This window comes from Heterocephalus glaber, unplaced genomic scaffold, assembly GCF_053883595.1.
Source record: "Heterocephalus glaber isolate CG9 unplaced genomic scaffold, H.glaber_assembly_v1.0 deba00001547, whole genome shotgun sequence".
Classification (NCBI taxonomy): Eukaryota; Metazoa; Chordata; class Mammalia; order Rodentia; family Bathyergidae; genus Heterocephalus; species Heterocephalus glaber.
Window position 1 is genome coordinate 13,123,573 of NW_028258340.1, and position 20,753 is coordinate 13,144,325.

Below are 20,753 nucleotides of genomic sequence, written 5' to 3' on the forward strand. Positions count from 1 at the left end.
TGATTTTCCCTTTTTTTGTTCCTAATTGCATGGATTTGAGTCTTTTGTTTCCTTTTTTGATAAGGTTGGCTAAAGGTTTATCGATTTTATTTATTCTTTCAAAAAACCAACTCTTCATTAACTTTTTGTATCATTGTCTTAGTCTCCATTGCATTGATTTCTGCTCTGATCTTTATAATTTCCTCTCTTGTGCGGGCTTTGGAATGATTTGTTATTGTCTTCTTTTTCTAGGAGTTTGAGGTTCTGCATTAGATTATTTTTCTGAGTTTTCTCTGTTTTCCTAATATGGGCATTCACTGCTATGAATTTCCCAAGTAGAACTGCTTTCACTGTGTCCCATAGATTCCTAAATGTTGTACTGGCATCATCATTTACTTGTAGAAACTGTCTAATTTCTTCTTTAATTTCCTCTGTGACCCATTGGTTGTTCAGGAGGGTGTTATTCAATTTCCAGGTGTTTGCGGGAGTTTTGCAGTTTCACATGTTATTGATCTCCAATTTCATGGCACTGTGGTCTAAAATACAAAGGGGGTAATTTCAACTCTTTTACATTGACTTAAGACATGTCCTGTGAGCTAGCATGTGGTCTATTTTGGAGAATGACCCATGTGCAGCTGAAAAGAATGTGTATTCTGATCTTGTGGGGTGGAACACTCTGTAAATATCTATTAAGTCCATTTGTTCAATAGCTTGGTTCAGTTCTAGAATTTCCTTAACTTTTTGTCTAGATGATCTGTCTATTTGTGATAGTAGGGTATTCATGTCCCCCACTACAACTGTATTAGTGCTTATTTGGTTTTTCATGTCCATTAATATTTGTTTTGTATAGTTGGGGGCATTTGTATTTGGTTCATATATATATTTAGGGTTGTCATCTTTTCCTCTTGGATTGTTCCCTTCACAAGGATGTAGTGACTATCTTTGTCTCTCTTAATTATTTTTGGTTTGAAATCTACTTTGTCTACAAATAAGATTACTACCCTTGCTTTTTTCTGGGTTCCTGTCGCATGGAGAGCCATTTTCCATCCTTTTACTTTCAGTCTTTGAATTTCTTTTTGAGTTAGGTGTGTTTCTTATATACAGCATATTGCTGGATTTTGCTTCTTAATCCATTCTGCCAGTCTATTTCTTTTCATTGGTGAATTGAGGCCATTAATATTGATAGTTATAATTGAGAGCTATTGACTCATCCTTGTCATGATGTTTTACTGTTGTTGGCTCTTATTTCTTTTTTCCCCTTTCCCTTTAGTTTCTTACCTTGTCTGGTGGTTTCCCTCTGTTGAGCCTCATGGAGTTGTGACCTTCGTTGCCTTTTTCTAGGATATTGCTTAGAATTGTTTGGAGTGCTGGTTTGGTGTTCATGAAATTTCTCAGGTGTCCTTTGTCACGGAAGTATGTAATTTCCCCATCAATTTTGAAAGATAATTTTGCAGGATACAACAGTCTAGGTTGGAAGTTATTTTCTTTTAGGGCTTGAAATACTTCACTCCAGGCTATCCTTGATTTGAGGGTTTGTGTTGAGAAGTCTGCCGTGATTCTGATGGACTTTCCTTTATATGTGATTTGTTTCTTTTCTCTACCTGTAGGATTTTGTTCTTCTGTTGGGTTTCTGGGATCTTGACTATTATATGTCTAGGTGTAGAATTTTTTTGATCATGGCTGGGTGGAGTTCTATATGCCTCACTTATCTGTATGTCCAATTCTCCTCCTCTGTCTGGGAAGTTTTCTACTATTACTTCTGTGAACAGTTTTTTTTATGTCAGTTGTACTTTCTCCTGTTTTTTCGTGGACTCCTATCAGTCTTATGTTATTCTTCTTTGCATCATCTAGCAGCTGTTGAATTGATTTCTCATGGTCCCTTACTATTTTTAAGAAATCTCCGTTTTCATGGTCCTTCACCGCAGTCCTGTCTTCTATATCTGATATTCTATCTTCAGATTCTCTTAATCTGCTCTGTATGCTTTCCATGGAGTTTTTAATCTCCTGAATATCTGTTTAAATCTGTTTCATGGATTCCATTTCTTTCTTATGTTGGGTGATCATGGTTTCCATTTCTTTCTTATGCTGGGCATTCCTGGCTTCCAGCATGTTTCTGAGCTCATCTATGTTTTTAATCAGTTTCTGTTCTAGAGCCTCTAATCATGTCTTTCACTCTGGTCACCATCTCTGTAGTTATCTGGGAGATTATTTCTGCTTTGAATTTTTCTAGAGCCTCATTCATCTGTTTTGTTACTTCCTGTGCTATCAATTCAGGGTGTCCAGGTGGTTGATTATCAGACTCTTGCCCCTCATTTCCCCCAGAAATTGCCTTTTGTGGGATTGATGTATGGGTTTGTGACTTGCTTAAATGCCTTCTCCTTTTTGTTTTTGGTACTGTCACTGGTTTAGTTCCTCTGTTGATATTATGAAGTTGTTTCTTGTAAGTATCTTTGTTGATCTATCTAAAACTCTTATGGAATGATTGCTTTTCAGAGGTGTCTACCAGATGTAGCTGGTCTTTAGGTTTTGAGTCTCTAATGACTCTGAGGCTATCTAATTTTCATTATACCAGGAAGGAAAACTGTTTATGTCAATCACGACACCTTAGCCCAAGTCATACAAACAGCAACACCATAGCATCAAATACCTGTTAAAGAATCACAATTTGTGGTAGTTATTAATCTATCACCTTTAAAAAATAAAGGGCCTCCTTCAAGGTTTGTCTCTGCTGTCACAATAGACAACGTGGGCCGCAGTGTGTAGTTATAAGTCAATGAGTCTCAGTAAGCTAGTCCCAGACTCATGAGATTCAGGCAGATTTCTGGCTGCAAGTCCCAAGTTGAGCTCCCTGTCCTCCTGCAGGGTTGCACTCTGCAAGTTTCTACTGCAGGTTTCAGCTGCTTTTCCCCTGAAGAACGTCCAGTTTCTGATGGGAGTTGATAATCCTTGCAACTTACCAATCACGGTGGTCTGGTGTGCCTTTATTACAGAGATTCCCTTCATTTTTCCAGTGGGCTTATTTTTATCAGGGAGCCTGAGACAGGCACTCTCTCTGTTGTTCACTTCTGGAGCTCAGGACAATGGCTTTTGTCCTCCTGTGCCTCTGCAGTGTGTAACCAAGTAGCTGCACAGGCAAAAGGCCAGAAGTTGGTGTGTGTGTGTGGGGGGATTATTGTTGGAAGTGCCTGCGATGCCAAGCCGTCAGCTGGTGGGCCTGCCCAGGGGAGTCCTCCTCACCCTGTCCTGGTGGCTGGTGGAAATCCTGTCCTGGTGGCTGGTGGAAAGCTGGTGGAGCAAGCCGGAGCAAGCAGGTTCCAGTCAGCCTGAAACCGCTCAGCCCCACTCGGTCCCGCAGACTCTGTTAGGCCCAGCCGTCAGCTGGTGGGCCTGCCCCGGGGGGGGGGGGGTCCTCTTTACCCTGTCCTGGTGGCTGGTGGAAAGCCTGTACTACTTCTGCAGTTTTGATTCCAGATTCACACTGTGTTCTATTCATGATTTGTTTATATTTTCAAATATATGCATATATAAAATGTATGTAATTTCCCAATAAAATGTAAATTACTGTTTAATTTTAAATATATGAAAGATGAGAAAGTTGATTCTTATTTTGCTATCTCTCTCTTTGTCACTTATTATTCTCTTTGATACATGGGCAGTCAATTTAGAAAATGATCTTTCAACTAACCTGGTTTTATAGAACACTTCATTTATTTGGTAAGAGTGACTTTTTTTTTTGGTATGGGGATCGTACTCAGGTCCTTGCACTTGCAAGGCAGGTGTGGTGCCACTGAGCTAAATCCCTGACCCAAGAGTGATTTTTATGAAGAATATTATTTGAAATCACTTATTATTTCTTCTGTAAACTCATTGTTTAAAATTCACTAATTTTCATCGTGTCTGATTTTAAACTGCTACTAATATTTATATTTACTATTGAAATTTACACTTAATGTACTAATATGGTCATGTTGATTTTAGGATAATTTTCATTTAACTATAAAGAATACTAATTAATCAACAATCTATCTTTGTGAGTATTACCAAGAGGACTGAGTATTGTGTTTCTCAGAATTATTCTCATTTTGTAGGCATATGCACAAGCTTGGCTCAACTTAGTTACTGAACAATTGCCTGAAAGTTGTAAATGTTCTTTGTAAAATTTGCTCTGATGTAAATGTCCACTTAAAAATGTTTTATCATGTAATATATTAAGATTTTATGCATATCCTCTTTTACTTCATTCATTCACCATAATAATTTTGTCATAAATTGTAAAAGTCTGAGGGCCGGGGATTTAGCTCAGTGGTTCCAGCCCCTGCCTCGCAAGTGCAAGGTCCCGAGTTCAATCCCCAGTATCAAAACAAAAAAAAAAAAAGAAAAAAACCCCCACAAGTAATAAATTGTAGAAGCCTGAATGGAAATGGACTTCACAAGGTATTACTGCAGGCCAGATAATAAACTATGATTTCAGGGAAATCTACATTTTAGATACATATGGAATTATATAACTGTAAATACTAAAGTCCTTTTATTGAGTGTAATAAAAAGTCCTTTTTATTGGGTGTAATAAAATATATTAATGACACTTTATTAATGTACTGTATTGACAACACCAGAACTCTGTAAACAAATTTAAGGAACGGAGTTGTATTCACCTAAGTTATAGTTAACTGATTGTGTCACCTTGAGTAAGAAGCACCCAACTAAATTGGATCAGCATAGTTCTGCATATGCTGAGGGAATTTACTGAAGACAGAAGACCCACCCTAGGGTGGCTTGTTGCCTGAATGGTATAAAGGGGAAAGGAAGAAGGAAGGCTAGCTTCTGTTTCTCTAGAGGAGCTACAGTATTCACTTTCACCTTGGATGACATCTCCTGGCTTCTAGTGAAGGGTCTTCAGCCTCCAGGGCAGGCTGTTCAGACTCCAGCACAGACTCTTCAGCCTCCTGATACGGACTTTCACAGCACACTATAGTGGGCTCCAGGCTTTCAACTGGATTCTGCTGATCTTCAGAAAACAGACAGACCTTTTGTTCTCTTCCCTACCTGACTTGTGGGTGGGCACTGTAAGCCAATCTTGTAAACTCTTCTATAATTGTATATCTTGCATTAAATCTGTTTCTCTAGTATGCACTGATTGACACAATGTGTATTTTATATCATTCAAAATACATAGGAAAATAAATGTTCTTAGTTGTTATTTGTGTTAAGATGAGAATGGCTACGTTCAGGACCAAAATACATGTAAATTAAGCCCATAAGTTGGGTTTTGATATTTCCTTCATAAAAATGAAATTTACAGTAATAATCTATATAATTTTGTTAAAATTTAATAACACTAGCAAATTATATTCTTTTTAGGTTCAAGATTTATTATTGAAAAAAATATTTTACATTTAATATCTACCGGTGTAGAATCATAATCCTTGTTCATAAAATGAGTGGAATTTGGAGAGTTGGAAAATGGGAGGTAGGTATTTTTTAAGATTCCACAGTTAAAAGCCACTTGAGCTCTGTTTTATGCATGAGATGATTGAAACTTTAATGGGAATATAGTGACCTGGAGGTGTTCAGCTTTTCTTTAGACATCTATACAAGTAGTTGTTATTATTTTTTAATGAAGAGATAGAGTAAAAATTGAAAATGTTCATAATCAGCCATTTAATTCTTATCAAAGTTTTATTTTAATTCACTAGATCTTTTAAAAGTGTAACTGAATATTTATCAATATGCAGTAGAATATATTTCTTGGTCTGGTGTATAGATAGATAGTGTTTTAAAATTTCTTTTTGATGTAGAAATATTTTTCAGGCTACTATAAACTCATTTTTTCCAAATAATTTATTCCTTATTATCACTTAGCAAATATTTTCTGACAGATAAATTTAAAATGCTTGCATTTATCTAACATAATTCTTTTTACTAATTTTCATAAAATCTTTACTCTGACTTATCTAGCCTTCCATGACTTTTTTTCTCAACATAATATGAGCTGATACAACCTTATTCTGTGTAATGAATACTTTCCCTCTTATTAATGTGTATTTTGTGCAGTATATACTTTGCTGCATTATTATTAATCATTAATGTTATTAATGTTAATTCCTTTTCTTCAGTCTATTTCATATATTCGTGTTTATATTTTTATTGTAAAATAATTGTATTCTTAATTAGAAAACTTGTCCATGTTGCTCTTTAAAAGTATGTTGTGGTGATCTATAATTTGCTACTATAATCTTTTTGATAAAATAACTACATAGCCTGCATGAGGTTATGAGTGGTGCTTAATAAGGATTCAGTTATAAATTGGAGAAAAATAACAAAGTTCTTGTCTGAATGGGTAAAGGGCTCAGATTTGGCAAAGGAAAGCATTTATCAATTTTATGACAATAAATATTGAGACATGTTCTCTTGTATTTGATTTTATTTCTTTCAACTTTGGCTGAAAAAGAGGTTTAGAAGTTATAAGAAAATGTATTAAAAATAATAATAAAAAAAGAAAATGTATTAAGCAGTATTTATTAAGATAATTCCCAAACTGCAATGACATCCAAGAACTTTGGATTCTAACAGGGTTAGAGCTACAGTCACATTCCAGTATCTTTTGACATCAAGATTAAGTTTCAGGAGCATAAACAGGGTACTGCTTCAGCTTACAGGTGACTGGAAGAATTTGAATTAGATTAAGTAATGACTATTATGGTTAAGTATTATTACTAGTTTTTAAATGCTATTCACATGCTTAGAGTCCTATACATAATTTATCATTTTTACTAACACTAGCTAATTTTAAGCATGAATTTTAATTATACTTTAAAATCAAATTAAAAATATTTAAGTGGAAAAAAGTTTTCATTTATTTAGTTCATTCTTAGAAATAATGTTTAGACCTAAAGAACTGAGGTAATCTTAGAGACTATATTATTCAGAAATATAAACTAAGTTTCTTTAAAGAGAACAGATAAAAAACAAATCCAATTTAAACTATCAGTTACAGACTCCAACAATGGCTGACTAGAGAAGTAGCATCAGAGAACCTCAGGAAGGATCCCCTGACCAAAAAAAAGGTATTTGCAAGGTGGGTGGGGCTTTTCTACTGAAACATTAATTAATAAAATTAATTAATAAAATTAATAAAAGTGAAGTGCATTATGTGAAAAATGGACAACTGATAAATGAACGTGGTGCTGCCCTGCTGCCATACCCTGCTCCTTCAGGGAACAGCCCTTTTGTAGTGAGCCAGAAAGTCTGAAGGACCCAACTAAAATGGCCCAGACCATTTCCTGGGACAGACTTTGCATTCTATGACTTTCCCACATTCCCCAGAACAGGGGAAAACAACTCTCCTGTGTTTTCTACTCCAGTGTGTCCTGAGAAAGTCTGTGACTCTCCTCCCACCAGACTCAGGCCAGAGAGAGGATACACAGTCAAAGGAAACAACTCTACCTGTTCAGACCACCAGCTGGTTTGTGGGTGTGTGTGTACATGGCCTGGAGCACTTCCTGGGTGGCTTGCTTCTCTCAATTGCCGGTGGAGACAGAGGCAGGTGCACACAGACTAGCTGGCACAAGCTCTGCAGGTCTTCAGATCAGCTGAGTTCTGGGCAGCGTGTCACTGAGGAAACTACAGAGTACACAGTCAGCAGTTCCTTGCCAGTCTCTTACAACTGCAAGGCCCACAGCCAGTGTGTGAAAGCAATTGCAGTCTCCTGTAGACGTTGGAGAACGCGCACAGGTGCACCTTCTACATGGTAGAACCTTATTTGTCAGTTAATTTCCCTGCCAATTCCACCATCAGGCCTAGGGAGGGGGATGGGAAGAGTTCATAACCCAAGAACTGGTTTCACATTAGACTTTGTCTGCATACCTGCAAGCTGGAAGAATGAAGTCCTAAGGTTGAGTTAGTTTCAGTTTGCGGTGGAAATCTCAAAGATGATCTTGGGGTGTGAACATCCAGGCTTTCTGGCAAAGAAGTTGCCAGTGATTCACATGTACAGTGTCATACTGGAGTGTGTAAGCAGAGTTCCCACCTAATATCTTCTAGGATTGAGTTTTTTGCTTTGTTTTTTTGTTTTTGTTTTTGCTTTTTGTTCTGTTTGGTTTTTGTTTTTGGTTTAGTTTGTACTGTACTGTGTGGTTATAGTTTTTGTGGTCTTTTTGTGTCTATTTGGTTTTTGGTTTTATTTTTTTCTTCTATTTGCTTTGAACTAGTTTGTGTTTATGTTCTTTCCCCCTTCTCATCTTCCTATATGGTTTCTTCGCCTCAAGCCCTGCAGCAATACTATGACCTTATGTCTTAATTCCTTATTCCAGTAGATGAAGTTCTCTTCTTCAGTTTTTAATTTGCCACATTCTGCTCTCTCAGTTGTTCCTATCTTCTCCAGTATTAAACTTTCATCCTCCCTATCCTATTCCTTAGGCTCTTCTGTATCTTCCTCCCTGTTCTTTCAAACCTCTTTATAACATTACAAGCATATCAATAGGTTCCAACAGCCATATATCTTTCCTCAATCACAAAATATACCTCCCTTCTCCTATATCTCATCCTTGCTCCCACAAATATCTTCTTAAAACACTCAACATTAACTCTTCAACATAAATAAAAACACTCCAGTAGACTCTGACTCCATAGCAATTTTTTTCTTTTTTCTTTGTTTCACCTATCACTATTGCTCATACCAGCCTCCTTCCTCACTGTCTTACATTTCTCTTTCACCCATCCTTCAATCTATTCTCTCCACTTCCCTTATTTCATAGTACAACAACTGCTAACAAAAAAAGAACATAGTTTGCATAGAGGACTGATAAAGGGTGAAAGTAAAATGCAAGATCCATCTTACATAAGTAATGTATGATCGAATCTGTTGATGGCTGTTCTAACTAGAAATAATTTGTTCTGCAAAACATAGGAACAGAGTCCAAGTCATTTAAATTAAATAATGGAAGGAAGGGATAAATACTATTTCTGGAAATATAAAGCAGAAAACACATCATGGGGAGGTAGTATCTTACCAAATATCTTCATATAACCTGCTAGTTCTCCACATCCTAGTAGACCACTAAAGGAGGGGAGATAAAAATAAAAAATAACAGATATACATACACACCAGATGATGAGAAACAAGGAATTAGAAGATCCTCAGTCTCCCAGTTATCTTAAGGGAGATCAAGTGGTTACAAATGGAGAGGAAAGCAAATATCAGGTAGCAGAACTCTATGAAAAGATTAAAGAGAAGATGAAAAAATTTGGTGAGTTTAAAGAGGAAATGAACTGAAAGTTAATAGAACTTTCTATAAAAAATGCCCAATCTGGATTCTTGGGAAATAAGAAAAAATTGGAAGAGCTGGCCAAAATAGTTGAAAACATGAATGACAAAATCACCAAAGAGATGGCATACACAAAAGATATCAGACAGAATTACCTGAAAAAAAATTTAAAAATTAAAAATTTAAAAAAATCTATGTAGAATTCATAAATCGCAAAAATGACAAATGTGAAGACAGAGTGTCTAAAATTGAGAGAATTGAAAAGACACACACAAAGAACACAAAAGACTATGCAGCAGCTAGTAGATGACAACAAGAAGACCAACCTAAGGCTAATTGAAGTTAGAGAAATGCTAGGACATAACACAAAATGAATTATAAGTATGTTTATGGAAATCATAGAAGAAAATTTCCCAAGTACAAGAAAAGAGTTCAACATAAAAGAAAAGGAAACTTCCAGAACACCAAACAACTATGATGAAAAAGGAAGCTCACCAAGACACATCATTAAGTTGTCAGATGTCCAACAACAACAACAAAACAAAATTTCAAAGGCAATCAGAGAAAAACAAAAAATCACATCTAAAGATATACTCCTTAGCATTACAGCAGAAAACAACACAAACCTTAAAGGCCAGAAGAGCTTGGATGAAGTATTTCAAGCCCTAAGAGCAATTAAATTCCAACCCAGAATAATATACCCAACAAAAATTTCCTTCAGAATAGATGGAGAAATAAGAATATTTCATAAAAAAGAACAGCTCTAGAGATATATGAATTCTAAACCAGCACTCCAGAAAATACTCAAGAATATACTAGACAGAAACAACAAACACAGTAAAGTTAAAAAAATCTCAATGAAATTAAAACACCAAGCAAGGCCAATGGATAAACAACAATAAAAAATCACAGAAAAAAGAGAAACAAAGGAGTTAGCAACAGAGAAGGAACAAAATGACAGTAAACAATCCACAACACTCAGTAATATCTCTCTATATTAATGGCCTCAACCATCCAATTAAAAGACACAGATTGGCAGAATGGATTAAAAAATATCCCAATAACATGTTGAATTCAAGAAATTCATCTAATCCAAAAAGACATTCATAGACTAAAACTCAAAGGATGGGAAACAATGTTTCATTTACCAGGATGGTGTAAACAAATAGGGGTAACAATTTCAATCTCGAATATGGTAAACTTTAAGCTAAAACTGATTAGAAAAGACAAAGAAGGTCACCACACATTAGTTAAGGGAACAAGCCTAAAAGAAGAGATAACCTTTATAAATGCATTGAATACTGGAGCACCTTTCTACATAAAATAAACTGTTGAACATAAAAGACAAATAAATGCCTACACAATCACAGTGGGTGACCTTAATACCCCATTTTCTTAAAGAATGATCAACTAAACAAACAAAAAAAAAAAAGAAAAAAAAATCAGTGAAGAAATGTCAGAGCTGAACCACACCCTTAGCATACAGAATTAATAAATATCTACAGAGCATTCCACCTTATTACAGCAGAGTATTCATTCTTTTCTGCAGCACACAGTACTTTCTCAAAAATTGGTCACATACTGTTCCACAATGCCTGCTGAAATAAATACAAAACAATCAAAATCACCCCATGTGTACTATCAGACCACTGTGCAATGAAAGTGAAATCAACCACAGAAGAAATCACAGAAAATATAGAACCACCTGGAAATTAATAACACCCTTGTGAACAGCCAATGGGTAACAGAAGAAATCAGGGAAGAAATTGTAAAATGTTTGGAAATTAAGGACAATTTTTGTATTACATACCAGGAATCTCTGGGATGCAATGAAAGCAGTTCTAAGAGAGGAGTTTCTTGCATTCAACGCTCACATTATGAAAATGGAGCAAGATCAAATAAATATACTTATGAGAAACCTTAAAATACTTGCAAAACAACAATCCAGGTCAAAACCAAACTTGGGAAGGGAATCATAAAGATTAGGGCAGAAATCAATGAAATTGAGACTATAAAAGCAACACAAAAAATTAACGAATCAAATAGCTGGTTCTTTGAAAGGATGAACAAAATAGGCAAACTCTTAGCCAAACTTACCAAGAGAAAGACAGAAAAACTTATCAATGCAATTAGAAATGAACAAAGTGAATTCACAATAGATGCCACTGAAACCCAGAAAATAGTAACTATTATGAAAAACTGTATTACAACAAATTAGAAAATCTGGAAAAAATAGACAAATTCCTAGACTTATACGAATTACCAAAGCTAACCCAAGAAGACAAAAAAGATTGAACAATCCAAGAACAAGTTACAACAGTGACAAAAATTGCATGACACTGGAACAAGTATAGGCATGTAGATCAATGGAACAAAATAGAAGATACAGAAACCTCCTCAGACACATTCAGCTCTTAGATTTTTGACAAAGGGGCCAAAACCACATGTTGGAGGATAGATAGCCTATTCAACAAGTAGTTTTGGGAAAGCTGGATATCTGTTTGCAGAAGATTGAAACTAAATCCATATATCTCACCAGGTACTAAACTAAAATAAAAATGGATCAAAGATCTAAACATTAAAATAGAAACATTGAACCTAGTAGAAAATAAAATATGGAAAACACTTAAAGTCATAGATGTAGAAAGGGACTTTCTAAACAGAATCTCAATTGCACAAGAAATAACAGCAAGAATCAACAAGTGGGATTACATCAAGTTAAAACCTTCCACACAGCAAAGTAATCAGTTGGTAGGGTGAAGAGATAACCAACAGAATGGGAGAAAATTTTTGCCATCTATTCCTCAAGACAGGGAACTAATCTTTAGAATATATGAAGAACTGAAAAAGTATTAGACTACTTAAAATAAAAGGCCCAAGCAAGAAATTGGCAAGTGAAATGAACACACTCTTCTCAGAGGAAGAAGCACAAATGACCAAAAAATATATGAAAAAAATTCTAAATATCTGGCCATTAGAGGAATGAAAATTAAAGCAATGCTAAGATTCCATTTTACACTAGAAAGAATGGCTGTCATGAAGAAGTCATAATATAACAAATGCTCATATGACTATGGAGTAAAAGAAACACTCTTTTCTTGTTGGTAGGAATGTAAACTAATGCAACCACTGTGGAAATCAGTATGGTGTTTTCTCAAAGACCTAAAATTAGAAATTACATATGACCCAGCTATTCCCCTTCTAGATAGCTTCCTTAAAGTGCTAAAAACATCACACTAAAGCAATACATGCATATCAATGTTTATAGCCACACAATTCATAATAGATAAATACCTACCCACAGATGAATGGATTTTAAAAGTGGTATCATTGGGGATTTAGTTCACTGGCACTGAGCCTGCCTTGCAAGCACAAGGTCCTAAGCTTGATCTCCAGTACCAAAAAAAAAAAAGTGGTATCTATTCATAATGGAATAGTACTCACCTATAAAGAAGAACAAATTTGAGACATTTGTAGGAAAACAGACACACCTGGAAAGTATAATGTTGAGTAAAATAAATCAGACACACAAGTTTATATATCATATAGGAGTTCTCATTTGAGCAAGGCAAAGTACAAAGAAAGAACGTAAAAAGGATGGATACAAGGAGATAGGTCTTTCGTAAATGTGAGGAGGTCCAGGAGACCAAGGGTAAGGGTTGATGGGGAGAAAAAGAGGAAATAAGTAGAATAAGAATGCACCATGTAGAAGAACCTAATAACCTCAATTAGTATAAATATTATATGTCATATACATGATCTAAAATTTAAAAAAAAACAATAAAAAAGAAAATAGGGAAAGGGGATTAAAAAAGAAACAAGGTATATTATGTATATGTACCCACTTCCCAAAATGAGTGTAAACTTCATGTACTGGGAACATGTACTAACAAAAAAGGAACCTTTACAAATGGAAATGTTTACTGCCATTTGCAACTAATAATCAAGCTTAGTATAAGGTGAATTTCAAACAGCATAATATTTGAAGGAAATAACTTTATAAAAAAATAGAATTAAAAAATTTTAAAAATCAATTACAGAATATCATTAATTTTGTTATCAAATTTCAGTTGAAAAAATCATTAATCTAGAATTGCTGAAGCACATTGACCAAATTTGCCCCTGTGAACCAACTATGAAATGTCAGTGCCTAAGACTCAGGATATCATTCTCTTTCAAACTCTCAAAATATTTAAAAGTCTCAAAAAATAGTTACTATACCTGCAAACATTTTTATAGGTTTAATGCCATTAGAGGTAGTGAAAGTGTTAGAATCAACAAAATCATAGTGGTCATATTTTTAATTACTGTTTTTTATTAAAGTAATTTAATGTAAAATTCAATGATACAGTTTGAGCAAAAACACCTTTGTGTTGTGGACATCATGAAATAGAGTGGCTCCCAAGTCCTCAGGGTTGGTTATACACTTTCAGTCAGTAAACATTCACACTCAGTCTGGTATGATTTCTGTAAATTTCTGAATATGCATATTAGCAGCCTAAATACTGCTGCAGGTAAATGACTAAAACTTAAAATCACCTGGTTTTCTTAATAAACAATAGAAAACATGGATTAATTGAAATTTTAAAAAATCTACTGGAAAATTCTTCTACCCATTTTCAGTAAAAAGTACATGTAGGTGACCACCCTGAGATGCCCAAATCTTCAAAGAAAATGAAAGTGGAAATTTTATCAACAACAGAGCTTTTCCCAGTTTGGTATTTACCAGAATTCTCATATAACTATGCAAGTAGTTAATTTCATTTTTGTACACATGGTAGCCACATTGTCTATGTTTCATCTTCAGCATATGTTCAGTAAGTGTGCATTAGATGAGTGAATAAATGAATTAAAGTGATATCAATTTACATTCCCTGATTCCAATTGTGGAATGTTACTTCTACTCATATTCTGCCTACATTGAAGAAACTCAGTTTTATATAGCTGCTCGCTTAAATTCCTAATTCTCATGTCAAACTATCTCTATGGGCATAATGGACATTTAATCCCCAGTCCCTTAAATCTTCATCTTGTAGGTAGGGGTGCTCACAACAGGTGATATATGGTGTTTCTTGAATTGGATTTCATTTATCACTGCACCCCAGTAAATTTATGAAGAACTTAAACTTTGTGCCATTCCCATAGGTCTTTCAGTTACAAATGTCTGCACCAGGGATCAATGCCCTGCTCTGTACAGTAACTGATGGCAATATGGAGGAGCAATCTAAGCCTCAGTGTTTGCCAATAACTCAGAAACTATATGAGTAGAAGACATCATTTGAATCAATTTAGAAGACATACCCACACCCATCTTTTATATGTAGATTTGTTGAGGTGATTTGTATAAAGATATTTCCCTTCTAGTTGCTAAGTGGAAAAACAATACATACTGGAAGCTATATATCCACTTCCAATACTCATGGGACTCTTGGCCTATTTTGTCATCACTGATATGAACTATTCCAATGTTCCCAACCTCAGGAAAAAAGGATCACCTTCCACTAGGAAAGAAATACTCATCTCTAGCAGATACCTAGATGTCTCCCAGCCTTAAAATATCAGCAAGGGTGCACTGAACTCTCAAGAGTTTTCAAGGCATGTTGCTTTCCCATAATTCATCTTCAACATCACTAGGTGACAGAAGAGCTAGCTGCTTGCCAGCAGGTTGTAGGACTCTAAGGAGGTTTGGTGTCCTTACCTTTTAGTCACTTTCCCATATCTGGGAAAAAACACTCGACACCCACAACTTAAAGGAGGAGAGCTTTATTTTAGCTCTAAATTTTAGTCCATGATTGGCTAGCTCCAAAAAGCCATCTGGAAAGGCAGTGGTGGAGAAAAGTTGTTCAATCTGCAGAACCCAGGAAGCACAGAGAGAAGGGAGGAGCTGAAGCAAAAAATACACTTTTTGTTTTCCATATCATGCCCTCAATGACTCACTTCCAACCAGGCTCCACCACCTAATAGCACATTCAGCTACTGAATTCATTCATGGATGAATCCATTGATGAGTACAATACTCTCAAGGTCCAATCACCTTCCAAACACATTAGACTTTGGAGGGACATTTTAAATCTAAACCATAATGCATGCATAATTTTGTTGTTTTATGTGGTGGATCTACTTGTTGAGATGTCCTTTCAATTGAGTTGGTAATAATGATATAGATATTCCCTCAAATGTATTTATGTATTTTGTCCTAAACCTTTCACTAGGTTCCCTACTGTCTCATTTCCTGGAGCATTATCCACATGATGCTGAACACTGGATGTGACTCCTGATTGCCAAACTGCGCTGGGATCTCTGAATGTGATTGTGTATGTCATTCCTCTCATGGACTCTGAACAATGTTTTCTCTCTGAGTCCTTGCTAACTGAGGTTTTACTGTTTAGCTTTACTTATTTCTTGACACCTGGTCATTCTGACTAAATATTTTCTTTTCAAATGATGGACGCATGCTGTATTGACATCAGAATTCTAAACCATGCCAAGCCATATCCAGTTTCTCAAGATTTCATTGTACAAATTTAAGACTATATGGGTGAGGTTGCAATATAATTTTCTGTTCAACCTAAAGATATAGTAGGGAAATAAAAAGTAATTTAAAGTGAAATATTATTGTCTCACCCTTCATTTGGACTGCAGTTTAAAAGAGTGATAAACAAAATGTCTCTAAATGTGTAAGGTATTTATATACATTATTTGTAAGAGTACATACTTGAAGAAAAACTTTAGAAGTAAATTTTGGCAATATTTATAAAAATATACAATTTTGCTATTCATTTTAACTCAATTTCCATTTTTCTGTGTCTTTCTTCTCAGAAACCATGCTTGCGTATACCCCCTAATTCATTTTCAAAATGTTGGCTTTATTTCAATAAATCATATTAACAAATCAAAAATAATTTAGGTGGCACTTAGTAGAAAAATGGTTCAGTTAATTTTGGCAAATGCAACAAATGTGTGACCAATATAATTCATAAATTTAAATAGTGAGGCTAATTAAATGCTGTGTTAAAAGGAACAGCACTTGAATAATGCACATAAATGATAAATCTTCAAGTCAACCACGTAGAACAGGAAAACAAAGACATAATGTACTCCTTTCTTCCCTCCAGCTCCACCCCGGCCCTCAATACACAGAATTCTAATTGCCTCTTTCAAAAACAAAGTGAAAAATCTGCCTCTGGAGAAATTGCTAAAGATGGGAGAAATTGCTGGGTATGACATTGAAAGTTGCATTGGTCATGGCAATGGAGTCAGTCCTTCTGAAGCGTTAGCACAGTATCTTTCTTCCTCATCTATTAGACTCCTTAGACTGGGATAGTAAGTAACAAGGATCAGGTTCATTAATCTTAGACAAAGTTCTAGTGTGGAAATCCTATTTTACCTTTCTGGCTTTAGCCAATACAGCTGCTGGTATGCCCAGGTACTTTTCTTCACTAAATCTCTTATGATGAACTTCTTTGGCTTCCCTAAAATAAAGTGCTTGCTCTTAGAATACATGTTGACAACATATAGCGCTTCCTGTATTTCCACTTCAGGGGCACAGTTGCCCTCATGAAGATCACACAGAAGATAAGAAAGAGGGCACTGGGTCTTGGACATTATTTCCTTGCCATTCAGTATCCCATCATCTTAGTTGAGGTCCACTTTGTTGACATTAGCATAGAAGTGGTCTGTGGAGCCCACTTTCTTCTTGAAGCTTTGACACGAAGTTTTTTTATAATTAATTTTATTGGTACATTTTAGGTATACAATATAATGACAAGAAGTTTTGACAATTGAATGTGCTCAGAGGCTCTCCTGAGAAGCCCAAAGAAGTGATCTTTGTGCTATGATGACATTTTTAAACTGTCTGCACTTCTGATGGACTCATTCATTTGATACTTGAGCAGCAGGGATATTGACAAGCAAGTCACTGTTTCATCCATAGGTTATATGGGAAAATTCTCAGTCTCTGGCAGGGATTTCAAACTACTTGGACTTTTACATCTCTTCTTGGCTGCTGAAGACCTCATCTGCTTGATCAATGTGATAGCTGTGATGTCACTAGAAGAGAAGCATGCACTCTGAGCACCCTAGAGAATACTGGGTTTCCCAGGAGTAGAGGCCTCTTCCATAGTCTACGGTATCAGGGAAGAGGAAGAGGAAGAGGAGGCCTCATCTGCAGTCTCTGAACTTGTGCCTGCTGCAGGCCTTTAGTCAGTCTGTGGGACTGAGAGTGATCTTCCCATGAGAAGCATGTATTTATTCTCTTTATGTCCAGGCATGATGACTTCTGTGGGTGCCAGCAGACAAGTGTCAGCACAAGGTTATGAAGATAACTTGCAGCCTGAGAGATAAAGATGGAAAATTAAATCCAAATTTTTGAAGAAGTCTGCTTGTATAGAGGCATTTTACTTTACATTCCTTGGAGCCTCATAGGTCTCCGGTCTTCCTAGTTAGCCTGCCCAGTAAGAACCTGAACAATTAAAGGAGACTCCTCTGAAACCAGCCATCCAGCTCAGCTAAAACCTCTAAAAAGTTCCGAGATGGATAGGAAGGGTCAGATTCTGTGTAGCTACTTCTGTTGTAGGTTGTATAGTCCCCTGCTTCCTCATTCAGTTTCTTTATATTGGCTCTCATTAGGAATAGGGCTTTAGGGCTGGGAATTTAGCTCAGTGGTTCTGCCGCCTGTCTCACAAGCACAAAGTCCTGAGTTCGATCCCTGGTACAAAAAAAAAAAAGGAATAGGGCTTTGTGTATCTTTAGTCACTATTTCACACTTGATAAGAGGACATATATTTTCTTCTTGAAGCTTTGCATAAAGTGACATAGAAACCTTAAATAACTAGATATACATGCACATCTATTCACATATATAATGATACATATATATATTCAAATTGAGCTCATATTTTGTTATTTATGTTACCTTAATCTTTAACAAGGCATGTTAGCTACTTTTCTTGTTGCTGAGACAAAATACTTAACACCTAAAGTTAAGAGAGAAAAAGGTTTATATAGCTCACAGTTTGTAGAGGTTTCAGTCCACAATCAACTGGCTCCAAGGCAAGGTGGCACATGGCAGAAGGGCAGTAGTTCATGGCAGTGGAAGACAGCAAAAGCAAGCCAGGGGAGAAATGTTGAGAGCCATTCTACATAATTCTTTGGGAAAAATAATTTCATAATTAAAGTATAACTATAGCTGTTTAAGGCCTGATGTCACCTTGCCTGAGAGCCATGTGGCATGTGGAAACATAACTCCATATTGCCTCTGGTCACAAGTTGAGGCCTCAATGGTCCCATGATACTGTGATGCTCAAGGGCAACAGTACATCAGCTGAAGTCATCCTGGTTCTTCCAGAACTGAGTAGTAAAAAAATAAGAGAAAGATTTCACTTGGGGGAAGGACAACTTTATTAGTCTGCTGTCTTGGCCCACCTGCTACTGTAAGAATGCTCTCCTTGTTGCCCTCATCAACATAAGATCCTCATCAACATGGGATTACCACTGCCCCCTAAGTCACCTGATGCTCCCTCCAATTATTGAGTGCACCCAATAAATAATGGCTAGCTCAGAGTGTCTTGGTCTTTGCCCAATCTGAGGCACTGACCCCCCAGACCCTTGTGTACTTTGAAATTACAAAAGTCTCTATTGTCTTTCTTTCTTTAGCCCTCACTGTCCCCCATTCTAGGTAGTTGGAGGATTGATAGCCAAGCAGTTCATTGTAGGCAAAGTCAGTTAAAATAACAAGGGAACCTTAACTGTGTCTTTCTGCCCCTTTTATTTTATCCAGACTACTTAGGGTTGGTAACACTCACACCCTTAATCCTAGTGCCCTTGAGCCTAGCATTGTGCCATGAATCAATCACACAATCTAGATTCAGCCACCTCTAATAAAGCCCCATCTAAGACTTCATGAGGCTTTGGGGGGACATGTAGTCACAAACCATAACATTGCACCCCTGGCCCCCCAAAGACTCATGTACATGCCTTTACACAAAAGGCATTTAGTCCATCTCTAAGTGTAGCCAAAGTCTTAACAGTTTCAGCAATGATGAAAAATCTAATCCCAAGTTGCCTCTGAGATTTAAGGCAAACTTTACCTGTGAGCCTTTGTACAAATGAAAAGGAAGTTAAACACTTTCAACCTACAGTGTCATAACATAAACATTACCATTCCAAAAGGTACAAATAGGGGGATACAAAAGAATGGGACCAAAGCAAGTCCAAAATCTGGTAAGGCAAACATTAAGTCCTTTAGTTCCATGTGCAGGATCTGAGGCAATCTGTGGCAAGATGTGAACTCCAAAGGTCTTGGGTGGCTCCACCCCTAGAGCACTGCAGTGATTGTAGTGCCCACAGTTTCTCTCTGGAAGGAGGGAGGCTCTGCTCTCTCCTTGCAGTTTTCCTCAGATGATTCATGTTCCTGGCTTCTTCAAATTTCTGGGGTCTCCACCTCACCTTTGGCTACACACTCAGGCCTTCACACATTGCCCTCTCTGGGGCACACTGCCTGGCCTCCTAGGTCTTCTTTGGAAATCTGGGCAGAAGCCTTCCTGACCCCACAACTCTTGCATTCTGCATGTGCCTAAAACCAGTATCACATGGATGATGTCAAGGTCTTCCACCAGCTGGAGCAGTAGCTAGGCTTCTTTCTCTCTTGGCTGTAGGGGTTGAGTGCCTATGACTCAAACTCTGAGGAACAAGTTCCCTGGACCACCATCATTCTGGAACTCAGTGATCTGGGGCTTTCTTCTCAAATCAAAGTCTTTCACTTTTGCAACTCTGAGGCTGAAAAGGGTGGAATCTTGCTGGTTCTTGTGAGGCTTCCAGGCCATCTTTTCTATTCTCCTGTTCCTTTTCACCAATCAACATCTCCTCTGCTCTATTTTTTCAGTCCATGGCTTTACTGGACCTTCCTTTCTGACCAAACTCAAAATGTTTTAAATCATTCCGCTGAGGTCTTTGGTCTTGACTAACAACTTAAACCTGGCTAAAGGCCCCCAATGGTAATCATACTACCGCCTCAACATTAGACTGCCTTGAAATTTTTTCTACAAGATTAATTAGACTATTCCCCTTAATCAGTCTCAGGAAAAGTCTTTGGACATGAGCAAAATGCAGATAAACTTTTTACCAAGTCATAACACACATCGTCTGGAGTCCACCAGCCAATGCAGTGCTTCTTCTCAGTAGAAACTTTCTGGTCATTACCGGCTTTCTGGTCTTCCGAGCTCTGACCAGAATCTCCCATACAGAACAGCCTAAGGCATTCCAGCTATACTTTTGCACCTGGCATCTCTGAACCATTCCAAACTCTTCCCACAAGCCAGTCCCAAAGGTTACTGAACCACACAATCAGAAATAGCCACAGCAATGACCCCACCTCTCTGGTATCAAATTTTGTCTTAGTTACTTTTCTCTCATTTGACAAAATACATGACACCCAAACTTACAAGTGGAAAAAATTTATTTAGCTCACAGTTTGTAGAAGTTTCAGTCCATGATTTGCTGGCTCCAAGA